At 46.2% G+C, this 19,017-nt stretch overlaps 1 protein-coding gene across 1 annotated transcript in view; it reads right to left on the bottom strand.

The window, feature by feature from the left end:
• LOC126458517 (uncharacterized) overlaps positions 1–19,017 on the bottom strand; it is a 703,126-nt gene that overhangs the window by 506,819 nt on the left and 177,290 nt on the right. The window lies entirely within an intron of this gene.

Raw genomic sequence — 19,017 nt, 5'->3', positions numbered from 1 at the left:
CTCCGGCGCGCGAATGTCCACGTAACGTGTGCGAGTCTGGGGACCTGTCAAGAGGGGAAGGGGGAGGGGGAGGGGTAGGGGGAGAGGGGAGAGCAAAGATGCCAGTGGCAGAGGAGATGGGAGGAGGAATGGAGGTATGGGGGTAGGGGAAGCCCGGGGGAGGAGTGGGGAGAAAGGGAGGAGGGACAGAAGGGGGCGAGAAGGGAGAGAAGGTGCCCAAAAGAAAAAACGTAGGAAGAGGGAGGGAGGATCAAAGTTGGTCAGAGGGGTAGATGGAGGGGAGGAGGGCATCATCAGGGAGGGGGAGCTGGCGGAAGCCACCTTGGGAGAGGGTGTGGAGAGCAGGTGGGACATGGAAGTACAGGCGCGGCAGCGGACGGGGGCGGGAGAGGATGGGAGAGACCAGCGGGTGAGGAGGATCGAGTTTGCGGGAGGTGTAGAGGATCCGTATCCGTTCGAGGAAAAGGAGGAGGTGGGGGGCACGGCATCCCACACGCAATGGAAATATCTTAGACCTTGTAGCTACGAATAGGTCGAACCTTATCTACAGTGTCAGTATACAGGGTGGTCCACTGATCGTGACGGGGCCAAATGTCTTACGAAATAAGCGTCAAACGGAAAAACTACAAAAAACGAAACTTGTCTAGCTTGAAGGTGAAACCAGATGGCGCTGCCATAGGTCAAACGGATATCAACTGCGTTTTTAGAAAAATAGGAACCCCCATTTTTATTACATATTCGTGTAGTACATAAAGAAATATGAATGTTTTAGTTGGACCACATTTTTCTTTTTGTGATACATGGCGCTGTTAGTCACAAACATATGGCTCACAATTTTAGACGAACAGTTCGTAACTTATCATTTCTGAGAACGCATGCTGTTACAGCGTGATTACCTGTAAATACCACATTAATGCAATAAATGCTCAAAATGATGTCCGTCAACCTCAATGCTTTTGGCAATACGTGTAACAACATTCCTCTCAACAGCGAGTAGTTCGCCTTCCGTAATGTTCGCACATGCATTGACAATGCGCTGACGTACGTTGTCAGGCGTTGTCGGTGGATCACGGTAGCAAATATCCCTCAACTTTCCCCACAGAAAGAAATCCGGGGGCGTCAGACCCGGTGAACGACCAATCCACCCGTCATCAAATATGCTATTCAATACCGCTTCAACCGCACGCGAGCTATGTGCCGGACATCCATCATGTGGGAAGTACATCGCCATTCTGTCATGCAGTGAAATATCTTGTAGTAATGGTCCAAATGGCTCTGAGCACTATGGGACTTAACATCTGAGGTCATCAGTCCCCTAGAACTTAGAACTACTTAAACCTATCCAACCTACGGACCTCACACACATTCATGCCCGAGGCAGGATTGGAACCTGCGACCGTAGCGTCACGCGGTTCCAGACTAGTGCGCCTAGAACCGCACGGCCACACCGGCCGGCCATCTTGTAGTAACATCGGTAGAACATTACGTAGGAAATCAGCATACATTGCACCATTTAGATTGCCATCGATAAAATGGGGGCCAATTATCCTTTCTCCCATAATGCCGTACCATACATTAACCCGCCAAGGTCGCTGATATTCCACTTCTCGCAGCCATCGTGGATTGTCCGTTGTCCAATAGTACATGTTATGCCGGTTTACGTTACCGCTGTTGGTGAATGGCGCTTCGTCGCTAAATAGAACGCGTGCAAAATATCTGTCATCGTCCTGTAATTTCTCTCGTGCCCAGTGGCAGAACTGTACACGACGTTCATAGTCGTCGCCATGCAATGCCTGATGCATAGAAATATGGTACGGGTACAATCGATGTTGATGTAGCATTCTCAACACCGACGTTTCTGAGATTCCCGATTCTCGCGCAATTTGTCTGCTATTGATGTGTGGATTAGCCGCGACAGCTGGTAAAACACCTACTTGGACATCATCATTTGTTGCAGGTCGTGGCTGACGCTTCGCATGTGGCTGAACACTTCCTGTTTCCTTAACTAACGTAACTATCCGGCGAACGGTCCGGAAACTTTGATGATGTCGTCCAGGATACCGAGCAGCATACATAGCACACGCCCGTTGGGCATTTTTATCACAATAGCCCGCATCTCGTGGTCGTGCGGTAGCGTTCTCGCTTCCCACGCCCGGGTTCCCGGGTTCGATTCCCGGCGGCATCAGGGATTTTCTCTGCCTCGTGATGGCTGGGTGTTGTGTGATGTCCTTAGGTTTAAGTAGTTCTAAGTTCTAGGGGACTGATGACCATAGATGTTAAGTCCCATAGTGCTCAGAGCCATCTGAACCATTTTTTTTATCACAATAGCCATACATCGACACGATATCGACCTTTCCCGCAATTGGTAAACGGTCCATTTTAACACGGGTAATGTATCACGAAGCAGATACCGTCCGCACTGGCGGAATGTTACGTGGTACCACGTACTTAGACGTTTGTGACTATTACAGAGCCATGTATCACAAAGCGAAAATTGTGGTCCACCTAAAACATTCATATTTCTTTACGTACTACACGAAAAAATGGGGGTTCCTATTAAAAAAAAAAAAAAAAAAAAAAAAAAAGGCAGTTGATATCCGTTCGACCTATGGCAGCGCCCTCTAGCGGGACAACCATAGCGCCATCTGGTTTCCCCCTTCAAGCTAGACGAGTTTCGTTCTTTGCAGTTTTTTCGTTTCATGTTTATTTGGTGAGATATTTGGCCCCGTCACTATCAATGGACCACCCTGTAGAAACGAGAATTCGTGATCATGATGTGATTATAGCAACTATGGTTACGAAAATAAATCAGTCATGAAAGCTAGAAGAGTGTTTGTGCTAGATAGAGCAGATATGTACTTGTTAGCATCTCACTTATACAGTGAAGTGACATCACTTAGTTGTGGTAAGATGGACGTAGACGAATTATGGGCAGAGTTTAACCCACTCTAAATCGTGGTCTGGAGAGTTATGTGCCTAGTAATTGGATATGGGATAGAAAGGACATACCATGGTTTAGTAACGAAATTCGTAAGATGCTAAGGAAACAGAGATAGGTGTACTCATGATTCAGAAGATCGCTGTGGTCATGAGGTTAGAGACGTGCAACAGGGGCAATCGACGGAAGTATGTTCGCGTCTTGCTATGCTCTTTTCTTTCGTCTTCACGTTTGTAACACACTCTGGGGCTTCCCTATTCATATCAGAATTATATGCTGCACCGAGCGGGGTGGCGCAGTGGTTAGACACTGGACTCGCATTCGGGAGGACGACGGTTCAATCCCGCGTCCGGCCATCCTGATTTAGGTTTTCCGTGATTTCCCTAAATCACTCCAGGCAAATGCCGGGATGGTTCCTCTGAAAGGGCACGGCCGACTTCCTTCCCATTCCTTCCCTAATCCGATGAGACCGATGACCACGCTGTCTGGTCTCCTTCCCCAAAACCAACCAACCAACCTATATGCTGCAGCGTTCAATGCAAAATAAAAAACCGAAAGATGCTGCTGCTGCGAATGAAACAACCAGCGATGCCATTCATATTCTTTCTTGTCAGAAATATTTGCCCGATTTTATTTATTTATATAGGATATTTCGCAATTTCAAAGGCTGTCGTTTGGCAGGAATCTAATCTAATCGCTGTAAGAGAAATGAGCAACAATGAAATTTATTTTCTTGCGTGTCACAAATACTTCGCTGTTTGTTTCTGAATATGTTGCGAGCCGACCGCTGTGGCTGAGCGGTTCCAGGCGCTTCAGTCCGGAACCGCGCTGCTGCTACGGTCACAGGTTCGAATCCTGCCTCGGACTAACATGTGTGTGATTTCCTTACGTTAGTTAGGTTTAAGTAGTTCTAAGTTCTAGGGGACTGATGACCTCAGAAGTTAAGTCCCATAGTGCTTAGAGCCATTTGAACCGTTTTATGTTCCGATTTCCGAGAGTGTGAATAGGAAGAAGCCTAAGAAAAAAAATGGTTCAAATGGCTCTGAGCACTATGGGACTTAACATCTGAGGTCATCAGTCCCCTAGAACTTAGAACTACTTAAAACTAACTAACCTAAGGACATCATATACATGCATGCTCGAGGCAGGATTCGAACCTGCGACCGTAGCGGTCGCGCGGTTCCAGACTGTAGCACCTTGAACCACTCGACCACAACGGCCGGCAAGGGTAAAGGAGCATAGCTTGAATTTCTGCGAATGAAACTAGCAGCTATCATATTTATAGTCTTGTTTCTCACAAATATTTAGCTACCATCCAAACGTTGACAAAGCTTTCGTAAATTTGGCGGGCAAGAGAAAAATCGCACCATACAGCGAGCAATTTAGGCCACGTGACTGATTACCGAAAGGCAGTTGCACGCGGCGGTACTTTCTCATTTTAGTCACTCGTATACAATGACTTCCGAAAGTATGGCGGATAATGGTACTCTATGTCTTTGATGAGATCCCTTGTGTTTAATGTAATCTGTGGTGTGCTCGATCTCGTCAGTCATGCAGCGCTAGGCCATTCTTATTGGAAGCACTGCATCGAGCTGTTGTGTTTTACAGAAAGAGACCTGATATTTGTGAATCTGGTAGAAATTATCTGGAATACTTTACCGCAGGGATGAAAACTTGTTTGTAGAGATATTTTCTTGGCTATATAGATGGGGAAGCTATTTGGAGGAATATTTAAAGGTAACCAATGTACGCGCAAGAATGAAGTGTTTCAAAATGGTAAAAAGCAGCAATTAGTTGTAGTTTACGTTCTCTCTTTATTATAATATATCCAGTTTTTTACCGTTTTGATAATTATATCACAGTCGTGGCGTGCATTCCACTTCACTAATGTAAGGTAACGTAATGAAGTGTTTGTTTGTCAGAATCATTAATTGAAGAATATGTTTGTCCCTTAGATATTAATAATATTCATGATTAGTGGTAATTTGCTCTCTTTGTTTTTGTTATGTCGTAAATAATGCAGTTGGTTTAAATATCTGTAATTTTTATAATGACTGAATTTCGTAACTTTTGGGGTCTTTCTTTTAACAGTAATCAGAGTTTAATTTTTTCAAGAACGTTTTTCTTTAAAGTAAAACCCTCTTCCATAATTACTAGTATAGTTACAAAGACCTTGTTGTATGGGCATTGCACCTTACGCCATACGCAACCACAAATTGTTTCTGACGAGTCAAAGAAAAATTTAATAGTGAGTAGATTATCTTTTCTTAGCTGCTGCATTTACTGGTTTCATTTTGCTTTCGAGAACGTCATTACTCAAGACACAAAACAGCAGGCTGAGCAAGAAGTAAGTTAGTTTTCTTTCAGGGCAGATCTGTTTGCATTCTTGTGTGCAAACAGCACGTAGTCAGAATTCTCAGATGTTGTGCTCAGTAACGAGATTAATTTGCAACGAACAGTGAACGTTCCTGTGCGTTGAGCAGTACTTTATTTTGTGGATATTTGTAGTCAGACATTCCACTTCATATTGCGTAACTTTCATAACGTACTTCAGTAGTGAGTTTCAAATGGTTCAAATGGCTCTGAGTACTATGGGACTTAACATCTGAGGTCATCAGCCCCCTAGACTTGGAACTACTTAAACCTAAGGGCATCACACACATCCATCCCCGACGCAGGATTCGAACCTTCGACCGTAGCAGCAGCGCGGATCCGGACTGACGCGTCTAGAACCTCTCGGCCACAGCGGCCGGCAGTGAGTTTCAGATACCCAGTTTCCACTGAGTACGCTGTTAGTTTCTTTTGGAATTTAATTCGGTTTATTTTCCTTATTTCAAATTCAGCATTTCACTAACGTTAACATTTTGTTTGACGGCACTTTTCATACGCGCAGTACAGGGCTCACCAACAGTCAGTGTTGCTCAGAAATTGAGTAGGATATTTCAACGACACGTCAGAAGGGGGGAAAGATCTTGAAAAAGAATATTCAGTATTCTATACACAGATAAATTACATAAAAAAGTTTACGCAGCATGTCCAATGTAGCTGGCCGAGACAGAGAGAGCACACTGCACAACTGAGCCGAATCTCTAGTGCCAGATAGGTGAGGACTCCCGCATAATACGGTGCTCTCTTTGAATATCTTGAATAACGGGCACCTTGCCGTGGGATCTGGGTATAGATGGAGCCGTCGTCTGGGGTGTTCGGCCATGTACTCCGTGGACATTGTATCTACGAAGATTGCGCAAAAATATGGACGCCAAGCCTGCAGGTTGCGTTGTTGTATTTGGACAGGAATGGTAGCTGTGCCTTGGTCTCAATACGTTGTATCAGTAACTGTCAGGGCAGTGCTCTGTGTACTCGTGGGTGTATTACGTGGGACATAAGTGTTCGAACGTGGGCAAATTGTCGGTGTTCGTATGGTTGATGCTTCGTAACAAAGATATCCGGAGTATTTACTGTATCAAGGCTTACCGTACCGAACAGTTATACTGCATACGGGGAAAGCGGAAGTCATCATCTTCTGAGTCCCAAAGCGGGCGAAACTTTGTGTTGAGTGATCGTGGCAGGCAGTCATTGAAGAGAACTGTGACGGAAGACAAGGGATAACAGTTGCGAAAGTCACTACAGAGCTGAACGTCGCACTCGAAAACACTGTCAGCTCCAAATCCACAAAAGACAGCTAGATGAGATGGGGAATTGCACAGCGGCTGGAATTCCAAATCCACTCATCAGTGATGTAAATGTCCGTTACAGGAAAATGCGGTGCCAAAGCCATAAAACCTGGACTATTGCTCAATGGAAGAAAGTCGGATGTATCTACTTGTACAGTTTCCAACTTCTGGCCGATTTTACGTACCTAGAGTGAAACATGGAGGGGGGGGGGGGGGGGTTCGGTGATGATGTGGAAAGACGCATCGTGGTTTTCCGTGGACACCATGGTTACTTTGCAAGGTCGCAATGTTGCCAAGGATTACGTGACAGTTTTGGCTGATCAGCAAGCCGATGGTGATTCTGTTCTCCAAGACGACAGACTCCTGCTCATACAACTCGCATTCTGCAGGTCTGGTTTTGTAACTAGCGGATGAATTGTCACATATTCCCCGGCCACCACAAATCACCAGCTCTCAATATTATTAAGCATTCGTTATCTACTTCGGAGAGAAGGGACGTGATCGCTACCCACCTTCATCATCGTTATCTGAAATTAGTACTATCTTGCAGGAAGAATGGTGGAAGATTCCCCTGAAAACCGTACATGATCTGTATTCGTCCATTCAGAGACGAGGAAAGCCGGTTTGAATGCCAACGGTTTTCCTATATCGACCTAGGCATGGTAGTGTGTTGCAGTTTTGGGGCTACCATATTTTTGCTCCCCCAGCTGGCTATATAGCGACATTTGGCCCTGAAATCTGAGGACAGCCTTCTTGATCTCTGTGTCAGTATGAAGAAAAGAGGCATTATCAAAAAAGGATGTTCTTAGAACTGGTGGCTTTTACTAAGTTTAACAGTATTAGCGCACTCATGCAGTATTCATGATCATTGTCTAGTAGTCCTTCAGAATCTACATACACTATGTGGTCAAAAGTATCCGGACACCTGGCTGAAAATGACTTACAAGTTCATAGTGCCCTCCATCGGTAATGCTGGAATTCAATGTGGAGTTCGCGCACCCTTAGCCTTGATGACAGCTTCCACTCTCGCAGGCACACATTCAATCAGGTGCTGGAAGGTTTCTTGGGGAATGGCAGCGCATTCTTCACGGAGTGCTGCACAGAGGAGGGGTATCGATGTCGGTCGGTAAGGCCTGGCACGAAGTCGGTGTTCCAAAACATCCCAAAGGTATTCTGTAGGATTCAGGACAGAACTCTGTGCAGGTCAGTCTATTACACGGATGTTATTGTCGTGTAACCACTCCACCACAGGCTATGCATCATGAAAAAGTGCTCGATCGTGTTGAAAGATGTAACCTGCATCCCCGAATTGCTCTTCAACAGTAGGAAGCAAGAAGGTGTTTACAACATCAATGTAGGCCTGTGCTGTGATAGTGCCACGCAAAACAAGAGGTGCAAGCCCCCTCCATGAAAAACACGACCACTTCATAACACCATCTCCTCCGAATTTTACTGTTGGTACTACACACGCTGGCAGCTGACGTTCACCGGGCATTCGCCATACCCATACCCTGCCATCGGATCACCATATTGTGTACCGTGATTGGTCACACCACAGAACGTTTTTCCACTGTTCAATCGTCCAATGTTTACGCTCCTTACACCTTGGCATTTACCGGCGTGATGTGTGGCTTATGAGCAGCCACTCGAGCATGAAATCCAAGTTTTCTTACCTCCCGCCTAAGTTTCATAGTACTTGTAGTGTATCCTGATGCAGTTTGGAATTCCTGCGTGATGGTCTAGATAGACGTCCGCCTTTTACACATTACGACCCTCTTCAACTGTTGGCGGTCTCTCTCTGTCAACAGATGAGGTCGGCCTGTACGGTTTTGTGCTGTACATGTCCCTTCACATTTCCACTTCACTACCACATCGGGAACAGTGGACCTAGGGATGTTTACGAGTGTGGAAATCTCGCGTACAGACGTGTGACACAACAGGCACCCAATCACCTGACCACGTTCGAGGTCCGTAAGTTCCACAGAGCACCCAATTCTGCTCTCTCACGATGTCTAATGACTACTGAGGTCGCTGATATGGAGCACCTGGCAGTAGATGGCAGCACAATGCACCTAATATGAAAATCTGTGTTTTAGAGAGTGTCCGGATACTTTTGATCACATAGTGTGTCTCTGCAGATGCACATGTCTTCCATAAGTGTAGGAATCCTTGTCAAACCATCTTGCTTTCCAAGTTTGCATTATTATGTTTATGAAGTATCGTCACTACCCTGCATAGTCTGACAATTTTTGTGTCAACATACACATTCTCATGTAATTATCTGTGACGGGCACAAATGCAGTAAGGTGAGGCCTGAATCCCCATTTTGTCGTGAACCTCGAACTCCAGATTTAGGCTATGCGGACTGGGTTTCCGAATCTATCGAATATCTCCAAAGTAAGTATACCGGCGTGCAAAGTAGTATACGCGCGAGCAGCTAGTGGAAGGTGAGAATTAGGATAGCTCTAGTGTATGTACGAGCGATGAGCAATCCCTGGGGAAATTGAGCAGGTCTGGAGGCAACGCATCTCAGGAAGCCTTTTTGGTTAATGAGCTAGCAACGAATAAGCGCGTAGGACGCCGCAGTACGTGGACCTGAACCACGAGTAGGGACTGGGCTAGATTTCGTGAATACGGTATTTGATGGTCCTGCTGCCACAAATCGCTCATAGTGCATCTGATGACGTCGTCGGAACCATCCCATCTGTAAAGAATGACTCACACGACACGGTTGGCTGCTAGAAACCAAGAGACTCTTCAGATGCCTCATTTCAAAGATTTGCTGCTTTACTCATGTCGGGAGCTCCCAATGTGCCATCGAAATAAGTGTCCAAGGAATAGAAAAGCAACTGGAATCACTCAATAGAGGAAAGTCCACTGGACCTGACGGGATACCAATTCGATTCTACACAGAGTACGCGAAAGAACTTGCCCCCCTTCTAACAGCCGTGTACCGCAAGTCTCTAGAGGAACGGAGGGTTCCAAATGATTGGAAAAGAGCACAGATAGTCCCAGTCTTCAAGAAGGGTCGTCGAGCAGATGCGCAAAACTATAGACCTATATCTCTTACGTCGATCTCTTGTAGAATTTTAGAACATGTTTTTTGCTCGCGTATCATGTCATTTCTGGAAACCCAGAATCTACTATGTAGGAATCAACATGGATTCCGGAAACAGCGATCGTGTGAGACCCAACTCGCCTTATTTGTTCATGAGACCCAGAAAATATTAGATACAGGCTCCCAGGTAGATGCTATTTTTCTTGACTTCCGGAAGGCGTTCGATACAGTTCCGCACTGTCGCCTGATAAACAAAGTAAGAGCCTACGGAATATCAGACCAGCTGTGTGGCTGGATTGAAGAGTTTTTAGCAAACAGAACACAGCATGTTGTTATCAATGGAGAGACGTCTACAGACGTTAAAGTAACCTCTGGCGTGCCACAGGGGAGTGTTATGGGACCATTGCTTTTCACAATATATATAAATGACTTAGTAGATAGTGTCGGAAGTTCCATGCGGCTTTTCGCGAATGATGCTGTAGTATACAGAGAAGTTGCAGCATTAGAAAATTGTAGCGAAATGCAGGAACATCTGCAGCGGATAGGCACTTGGTGCAGGGAGTGGCAACTGACCCTTAACATAGACAAATGTAATGTATTGCGAATACATAGAAAGAAGGATCCTTTATTGTATGATTATATGATAGCGGAACAAACACTGGTAGCAGTTACTTCTGTAAAATATCTGGGAGTATGCGTGCGGAACGATTTGAAGTGGAATGATCATATAAAATTAATTGTTGGTAAGGCGGGTACCAGGTTGAGATTCATTGGGAGAGTGCTTAGAAAATGTAGTCCATCAACAAAGGAGGTGGCTTACAAAACACTCGTTCGACCTATACTTGAGTATTGCTCATCAGTGTGGGATCCGTACCAGGTCGGGTTGACGGAAGAGATTGAGAAGATCCAAAGAAGAGCGGCGCGTTTCGTTACCGGGTTATTTGGTAACGGTGATAGCGTTACGGAGATGTTTAATAAACTCAAGTGGCAGACTCTGCAAGAGAGGCGCTCTGCATCGCGGTGTAACTTGCTCGCCAGGTTTCGAGAGGGTGCGTTTCTGGATGAGGTATCGAATATATTGCTTCCCCCTACTTATACCTCCCGAGGAGATCACGAATGTAAAATTAGAGAGATTAGAGCGCGCACGGAGGCTTTCAGACAGTCGTTCTTCCCGCGAGCCATACGCGACTGGAACAGGAAAGGGAGGTAATGACAGTGGCACGTAAAGTGCCCTCCGCCACACACCGTTGGGTGGCTTGCGGAGTATCAATGTAGATGTAGATGTAGATGTAGATGTGCCAATTGATTAGTAGCTTAGACTGCATCTATTTGGTACTGATGAATGCAACTTGAACTTTTGAAGTTTAGTGTTCCATTTTTTTTGCACGAAAGCAGACGGAAACAAGACGTTTCGGATACCACTAAACAACACTTTGAGCGTGATATTACATGATGTCGTCAGTCTATGAAACATTACGGAGAGAACTGGAATATACCCCACGTAGTGGTGCACAAACTGGTAGACGCGACTTGTGTGGCAGGATCTATCGTCCTCGTTGCGGTTAAATTCTATGTGATGATAATTTCTCCCTCTGCTGTGATTCGAACAGATTACCTCTGGGTCGAATGCCACTGCCTTAGCACGGAAGCTTGTGGGACCTTCTACCCTCTTTCAGTGTGGTGATTGAAGGTAAAGCTTATAAATTGCCTCGCACTTCCGTAGTTTTTCGTTTCTTTTGACAGACACAAAGGGCAAAATGCGGGAGGAGACGATGGAAACAGCAACCCGATAGTAGAACTTTTTGGTGAAAATGTTGGAGAACTTCACTTCTCTAGTTCATTGTCTGTAATTCGTCAAAACCACGACATTATGCGGGTCTGGACTTAAGTGTGTTTGAGCTATGATTTCACAAATACGGTAACAATTGTAACTGCCGTTGTGATGCCAGCATTGGCTGTAGCAGGAGCACCTCCACGTCATATCCGTTCGTGGATCGTAACATTGTGCTCGACTGATGGCCAGCATCTAAGTTTCTCCCCTGAAGTTGCTGAGCTAGTTTTTATACCTGACTTGTGCTGCTGGGTATTGAAACCTCTTACTATGTAAGACGAACGCCGTACTCAGCCATTTAGGTATGACAACATAAACATGTCGCCGAATAAGACATAATCTCAAGATTCATCAAGCGTAACATCTGTTCCGGGGTATTTTATACACCATAAAAAGCTACCAGTCCTTCCCCACTATTTTACCACAGCTTTTAGATGTTTCTAACTTCCGAGTATCTATTTCAGACCGACGTGATAGACGCAGTCCAACGCAAAGTTCACCTCTTATGCCGGAAAACCTGTGGGTAGCCATTCATCTTGTGTCGGGCCTCCCACGCCTTGGGTCGATGTGGCGCCGATTAGCAAACACGTTTCCCCTGGTTGGCCGTTGTCGCTCAGCCTTATTATAGACACTCATTGTAGGGCGGCACTTAGCTGGAGAGCACAAAGATTGCAGAACATGAGCTTTGTTATTAAAGCGCTCTAATCATAGGGCTGCCTTGTTTATAGGATTATCACATTCTCCCAATAACACCGTTGCTCATCCATTATAATAAGGAAAGTGTGTTCATCTCACCAGGATACGAGATGCAGTTTCGTTAGTAATCAATGCTGGAAGCTGTTCATAAACTTCTGCTTCAAACGGGTGGATTATAATGCTACAAAGTCTTAATGTCATGTTGTCTGGTATGTATTGCAAGGATAATGCTTGTGGCTTAAATATTTCGTTTCTTCTTTGTATGAATTCTGTATTAAAACAGAGATATTCGTGGGAAGATTGTTGTCACGGAAATTGCATCATGAACATTGTCTGAAGGATATCTTGCCACAGTGGTTTTTAGTTTTCAAAAAATTTAAGGAGAAACTTTTTCATTAATATTTGGAAACAGTGGTTTTTCATCCGTTAATTTTGATCCATGCCATTCGTACTTTATAATTCGGAAAAGGCAGGTGGACTTAAAATCCAATTAACAAGTGATTCCATTTTTACCTCAACCTCAGGTTTAGAAATTGCACGCTTGTTCCGTAACAATTCAGATGAACTTTGAAATTTCTGAACTATCTTTTCAACTTGATAAAAGAATACATCAGATGACCGACGAAACCCTATACCTTTGGGGGATCTAACGAAAAAGAAAGGAAAAAAACAACCTTGATCTTGGACTGGAATTGAGCCAAAGACTCTAAACGTGGCACTTACACAATCACCTTTATTAACACAGCGAAAAACAATGTCCTTTCGATGTACTGCATGTAAATCAGTTTTCAAAGACGTTATTTTCTCAATGAAGCCCCACCAAGGCGAACGGCTTTAGAGTGAGATACTAGACACCTTAAACTACATCATCATTTAGCCCGTTTCCGATTCCACATTCTTCCCTTGCTACTCCACAAATATTAGTCGCAGCACTTATACGGAAGGCTGATTTCATAATATTTATTATCGGAATACATGCTGAAAGCAAGCATATCTACAACTTTCTGCTTTTTGTGACAACTCTTTCAGCTCGTATAATATCAAAAATCGATCCACATCTTGGACGGAACTTACCGTTGTGCAGTTATGCGATGCTGCAATGTCTTTGTTGTATTATGTTAATCGGGTTCTGACTGGGCAAAAAAAGGTTCACCGTTATTTAGCTGACGTGAGAATGAAAGTTGTAGCGTACAGATCCTCTTAGCATACATCGCGTCAATACCAGTGTCAGGTTTTTGTGTCTATCTCATTGAGTAGTATTTTTGAAGGTGATCTACTTATGGGATGAAGTCACTGAGCTCGGTAACCTTTTCAGTATTATTCTCGGAGAAATAGGCTACACGTCAGAAACAGGTTCCATCATCTCAATTCCCTTAATTTTCATAGTGAACCAAAATGATTCAAACGGGCATACACAATTGCCAATTACACGACACGCGCAGGCACTTGGCACACTAAAATGGAAAAAAAACGTCATCGCTTCAGTACATGCCACGAACTGTTACTAAAATTCGACACAGTACAACACTCTAAATTACCGACTACACCAAACATCAATAATCTGCACTACAGATAGTTTAATTAAAGAGTTCAGAAATTCTACGATGCAGATAATTTATCGTATTAGTCAGAGCACTAAATCGATTAGATGGTGAAGATCGAAAAACTGTAGGCTAACTACATCAGGCGAACACAAAATATGCTGAAAAATAAGAATATTAGATGTAGGAAGAATAAAGATCACACAACGTTAAATAAAAACAATACCCAAGTTACACAAATGCAACTGACGAACTGATAGTAAGAATTCAGCAATACTTCATCCTCTTGTTTCCCACGAAATACTTCGCATCCATGCAAACGACGAGACAGAGGGCTGTGATTACGTTTCCAGACTCACTTATTCTCTAATTCTAAAGCACCAGAATATCTCGCCTAAAAAGTCAAAGTACGAATTTAAATGACGAGGGATTCAAAAGCGGCATCCATTGGTTTTCGCTTTCCCGTTATAGTGCATTATGCTACACAAGACGCTTAAAAAAACATACTTAGCTTGTTTGTTCTAAAGCGAGCGCTGTAGGAGACGAAAACTGAGTTTCCCGAGGACGAGCAAAACACGACGAGTGGAAGCCAGCACCATTGTTCTCTTCTAGTGGCCTTGGAAGTCGCCTTGCCTATTGTAAGGTTGCCATGACAGCTCAGGGACTCCCCACTGTAGAGACAGGACTTGTAACTCTACAAAAGAGCATCAGCCTGTAATAGATGAAGACGTATCTGAAATTGTATGGCTATGGTAGTGATATAGAGATCGTTTGACTGAAGGAAACTATGGAACGGGACGCATTTGATATTAAAACTATACGAACAAGTGTAACATTATGAACGCTCTCAGCCTGCATCAACTGCTCTTCATTGTCGCTTCGCAGGGTGTTCCGCAGCTACTACTGCAGGCTTCTACAGTTTTAGAGGGTACTTAATAGATAAATATTTGATAAGGAACCAGCTGTCAGAATGTGTACCGCCTGGATGTGAAATAAGTGTGTGAACATCGGATCATTTTCAATTCTCGCGTTCCACGGCACGTCAATAAAATACGAATAGGATACAATTGTCAGCCTCTGTTCTCATTATGACACCATATACCATTTTCCTCCAACTACAAAAGCAACTCGAATTCGGAAGGGCGACGGTTCAAACCCAAGTCCGCCCATGCAGATTTAGGTACTCCCTGATTTCCCTAAGTCACTCCAGGCAAATGCCAGAATGGTTCCTAACCCAAGCTTGTCCTCTGTCTCTGATAACCGCGCTGTCGACAGAACGTTAAACTCTAATCTTCCTTTTACAGCAGCACCTCCGACAGTATCGTACACTACTGGCCATTAAAATTGCTACAACAAGAAGAAATGTAGATGATATATGGGTATTGATTGGACAAATATATTATACAAGAACTGACATGTGAATACATTTTCACGCAATTTGGGTGCATAGATCCTGAGAAATCAGTACCAAGAACAACCACCTCTGGCCGTAATAACGCCCTTGATACGTCTGGGCATTGAGTCAAACAGAGCTTGGATGTCGTGTACAGGTACAGCTGCCCATGCAGCTTCAATACGATACCACAGTTCATCAAGAGTAGTCACTGGCGTATTATGACGAGCCAGTTGCTCGGCCACCGTTGACCAGACGTTTTCAATTGGTGAGAGATCTGGAGTATGTGCTGGCCAGGGCAGCAGTCGAACATTTTCTGTATCCAGAAAGGCCAGTACAGGACCTGCAACATGCAGACGTGCATTATCCTGCTGAAATGTAGGATTTCGCAGGGATCGAATGAAGGGTAGAGCCACGGGTCGTAACACATCTCAAATGTAACATCCACTGTTCAAAGTGCCGTCAATGCGAATAAGAGGTGACCGAGACGTGTAACCAATGGCACCCCTTACCATCACGCCCGATCATACGCCAGTATGGCGATTTTCAAATGGCTCTGAGCACTATGGGACTTAACATCTGTGGTCATCACTCCCCTAGAACTTAGAACTACTTAAACCCGAGTAACCTAAGGATATCACACACATCCATGCCCGAGGCAGGATTCGAACCTGCGACCGAAGCGGTCACGCGGTTCCAGACTGAAGCGCCTAGAACCGCAAGCTCACACCGGCCGGCCCAGTATGGTGATGACGAATACACGCTTCCAATTTGGGTTCACCGCGATGTCGCCAAACACGGATGCGACCATCATGATGCTGTAAACAGAACCTGGATTCATCAGAAAAAATGACTTTTTGCCATTCGAGCAGCCAGGTCCGTCATTGAGTACACCGTCGCAGGCGCTCCTGTCTGTGGTGCAGCGTCAACGATAACCGCAGCCATGGTCCCCCTGCGGGTCCGGCGATTAGAATAGGCCCGCGGTATTCCTGCCTGTCGTAAGAGGCGACTAAAAGGAGTCCATCCCCCTCACGGGGGTAGTTAGCGCCTGCGTCCGGAGACGGACGGTTCCACGACCTATCATCGTGGTCTTTCTGGTTTTTCACTTCTCGTTTCTTCCTTCCTTTTGTTGGTTCCTTTCTTTGCTCTTCTCCACCTCACTGTCTTCCTTACTCTTTCCCTTGACTTCCCCTTGCCTTCTCATTGCCTTTTTCCCCTTGCCTTCTCATTGCCCTTTTCTCCTTGCCTTCTCATTGCCTTCTTCTCCTTGCTTTCTCATTGCCTTCTTCTCCTTGCCTTCTCTGGTCTCCGCCTCGGCGTTTGAGACAGTCTGTCCTCTTTCTCCCTCTCTCTCTTCTTTTTCCTCTTCTTCCTTCCTCCCTGTGCGTGCCTGAAGGCCGACCCACGCGTTCGCACGCGTAGCCGGTGACGGGGTAACGCGTAAGTCCCCGCCCTGGGTAGACATGTAAGGCACGCGCGTACCCCCTGGTAAAGGCCAGGCCCGGGGAGGGGTGATTGCCTGAGCTGATACCTTCTGACCATGCCGATTGGTCCCTCCGTCTGTTTCTCGGGAGGTGTGACCTGAGGTGTAAACATTCACCTAAGGCGGGAGTGCCCTCTGAGAGGGTCCCCACAAGGAAGGAGCGCGCCATCGGAGACGCTGGCAATCATGGGGGATTCCTCCGCAATGGATTCTACTCCATCTCTTTCGACTTCGACCCAAAAACGGAAACGTGACCAGCCAACAGTGACAAAAGTACTACCGCCTGCCCCACAGTTCCTCGTAGTTTCTCGATCTGAGGACGGAAAGGATTTTTCCTCTGTCAACCCTTTCGTTATTCAGAAGGGCGTAGATGCCATAGCCGGATCTGTCAAATCTTGTACCAGGTTGCGTAACGGTACCTTATTACTAGAAACTGAGAGTGCCTTTCTGGCACAAAAACTGCTTCGGGCCACCCTCCTGTACACGTTCCCTGTCCGGGTGGAGGCCCACCGAACTTTGAATTCGTCTCGTGGTGTAGTCTATACTAGCTCCCTCGACGGATTGACTGACGAGGAGCTTCAATCATTCCTCGCTGAGCAGGGCGTGACGGCTGTCCATAGGGTCATGAAAAAGGTCAACAATGACCTTGTACCGACCTGGACAATTTTCTTGACCTTCGATAGTGTTAAGCTGCCATCGCGCATCAAGGCGGGCTACGAGGTTATTTCTGTTCGCCCCTATGTCCCGACACCTACGCGCTGCTACCAGTGTCAGCGTTTCAATCACACTCGACAGTCTTGTTCCAATGCGGCTAAATGTGTCACTTGTGGCAGGGATGCCCATGAGGGTGACTGTCCACCTCCGTCTCCTCGTTGTGTGAACTGTCAGGGTGACCATGCCGCATCCTCCCGCGACTGTCCTGTCTATAAGGAAGAACGCTGTATCCAAGAAATTCGGGTCAAAGAGAAAGTGTCCACCTCGGCTGCTCGCAAGCTATTGGCTAGTAGGAAGCCCACGCTGCTCCCAGCGGGGAAATTCAGTACTGTCCTCGCCTCTCCTCGGACTACCCGGGAGGTAGCAACCCAGACATGCGATCTGACCTTCAGCACCACGGTCGTCCGTTCGGCCAGTGCTAAGATCGCGCGGTCGACGTCTCCTCTTCCTCCCATCACCCCACAGACACGAGCACCTTCCTCAGCTTCTGCTAAGACGAAGACATCGCAGTCAGATGCACGGGCCTTCAAGAAGGAACCATCCCGTGCAGACTTCCTCCGTACCTCGACCTCCCAGCCTTCGACCGGTCCTTCCACTACACGTCCTTCCAAAAAGGCGCATAGGAAGCACAGTTCTCCTTCTCCGCCACGGCGCATTTCTTCTCCTGCGCCACCCAGCGGTTGCCGCCCCAGGCCGTCATCCGTTTCGCCTGGCCGCACCGCTGGTAGCCGTACATCTGGCCGTTCACTGGCGGAGGAAACTCCCCCTCCCGGCCATCCTCCCGAGATGGCCGATGACCCTATAGACCCAATGGACGATGACTGTCCGCCTACTGATAGCGGCGGCAGTGCTCGCTCGAAGCCAGGCCCTAAGCGGCCTTCGAGGTGACCACTTCTCTCATCTTCTTTTTCTTACGATGGCACTTATTCACTGGAATATTCGCAGCATTCGCTCCAACCGAGAGGACTTGAAGTTGCTGCTCCGCTTGCACCGTCCGCTCGTCGTAGCCCTCCAGGAAACGAAGCTACGCCCATGCGATGAAATTGCCTTGGCACACTACACCTCTGTGCGTTTTGACCTACCCCCTGTGGTAGGTATCCCAGCTCATGGAGGGGTTATGTTGCTGGTCCGGGATGATATTTACTACGATCCCATCACGTTGCACACCGGCCGGCAGGCAGTTGCCATCCGCATTAACTCTCCCCACTTTTACGTTTTCCTTTTGTACCGTTTACACTCCATCGTTATCTGCTGTTACCAGGGCAGACGTGATGCACCTTATTGCTCAGCTACCTGCACCATTTTTGTTAACTGGAGACTTCAATGCCCACCATCCCCTTTGGGGCTCTCCAGCATCCTGCCCGAGGGGCTCCTTGTTAGCCGACCTTTTCAACCAGCCGCGCGACTGCTACGGTCGCAGGTTCGAATCCTGCCTCGGGCATGGATGTGTGTGATGTCCTTAGGTTAGTTAGGTTTAACTAGTTCTAAGTTCTAGGGGACTAATGACCTCAGCAGTTGAGTCCCATAGTGCTCAGAGCCATTTGAACCATTTTTCAACCAGCTCGATCTTGTCTGCCTCAATACTGGCGCCCCTACTTTTCTTTCGGACACATCTCACACCTATTCCCATTTAGACCTCTCTATATGTACTCCCCAACTTGCACGCCGGTTTGAGTGGTATGCACTTTC

The sequence above is a fragment of the Schistocerca serialis genome, chromosome 2 (genome assembly GCF_023864345.2).
Source record: "Schistocerca serialis cubense isolate TAMUIC-IGC-003099 chromosome 2, iqSchSeri2.2, whole genome shotgun sequence".
NCBI classification, from domain to species: Eukaryota; Metazoa; Arthropoda; class Insecta; order Orthoptera; family Acrididae; genus Schistocerca; species Schistocerca serialis.
Note: the sequence above shows the minus strand (reverse complement) of the source record. Positions and strands in the feature narration are given on the sequence as shown.